Raw genomic sequence first — 521 nt, forward strand, 5'->3', positions numbered from 1 at the left:
TTTGGGTATTCATTGTGTTCCTAAGAAAGGAGGGGTGACTGTTGAAGCACAAGAGAATAATAAATTAATACCTATCAGATAAGTTACTAGGTGGCGTATTTGTATTGATTGTAGAAAATTAAACACTGCCACTAGGAAAGATCACTTCCCTTTACCATTTTTAGACCAAATAGTCGATAGACTTGCTGGGCACAAATATTTTTGTTTTTAGATGAATATATCGACTACCATCAAATTTTTATTGCTCCTAAGGATCAAGAAAAGACAACATTTACTGGTCCTTTTGAAATTTTTGCTTTTCAAAGAATACCTTTCGGATTATGTAATGCACCTGCAACATTCCAGAGATGTACGATGTCTATATTTATTAAGTTAATTGATGATGGAATAGAAGTGTTTATGGATGATTTCTCTGTATTTGGAACATCATTTGACACATGCTTAAATTATCTTGAAAACATTTTGGAGTTATGCGAAAGAACTAATTTAGTTCTAAATTGGGAGAAATGTTAATTTATGGT

The sequence above is a fragment of the Phalaenopsis equestris genome, unplaced genomic scaffold (assembly GCF_001263595.1).
Source record: "Phalaenopsis equestris unplaced genomic scaffold, ASM126359v1 Scaffold197910, whole genome shotgun sequence".
In the NCBI taxonomy this organism is placed as follows: domain Eukaryota; kingdom Viridiplantae; phylum Streptophyta; class Magnoliopsida; order Asparagales; family Orchidaceae; genus Phalaenopsis; species Phalaenopsis equestris.